Below are 707 nucleotides of genomic sequence, written 5' to 3'. Positions count from 1 at the left end.
ACAACTGCATGTTTTCAAGAGGGTCGCAACTGCATATTTTCAAGATGGGGTCGCAATTGCATGTTTTTCAATAGGGGCGGTAACTACATGTTTTCAAGGTAGGTCGCAACTGCATATTTTTAAGGCGGGGTCGCAACTGCGTATTTCTCAAGAGGGGTCACAACTGCATGTTTTCAAGAGGGGGTTCCAACTGCATGTTTTTCAAGGTTGGTCGAAACTGCATGATTTTTAAGGTGGATCGCAAATGCATGTTTTCAAGAGGGGTCGCAACTGAATGTCTTTAAGACCGGGTCACAACTTCATGTTTCGAGAGGGGTGATAACTGCATGTTTTTGAAGATGAGTTCCAAGGGTAAGTTTTTAAATGGGATCGCAATGACACGTTTTTAAGAGCAAGTACAATAGTGGGCTTATAGCTCGCTTACATGGCATTTTTGCCTATATGGAGGAGAGAGATGTGAAAAAGTAAGAGGAGTGGGCTTTCATGCAAGAGCCTAGCCATATACGCATTCCTAGGTAAAAAAATAAATGTGAAGAAAGAGATAGACAGGAGATGGAAAAAAGTACTAATGTAACAACCAATCTATAGCCCACACTATTGTATGAGTGTTTATAGATGATGGCTATAGATGGCATGACGGTTCTTTATAGCCATCAGCTGGTTATATTATTAACCATGCTCTAAGGCATGTCGCAACTGCATGTATT

Source organism: Triticum aestivum, chromosome 3D, assembly GCF_018294505.1.
Source record: "Triticum aestivum cultivar Chinese Spring chromosome 3D, IWGSC CS RefSeq v2.1, whole genome shotgun sequence".
NCBI classification, from domain to species: domain Eukaryota; kingdom Viridiplantae; phylum Streptophyta; class Magnoliopsida; order Poales; family Poaceae; genus Triticum; species Triticum aestivum.
Note: the sequence above shows the minus strand (reverse complement) of the source record.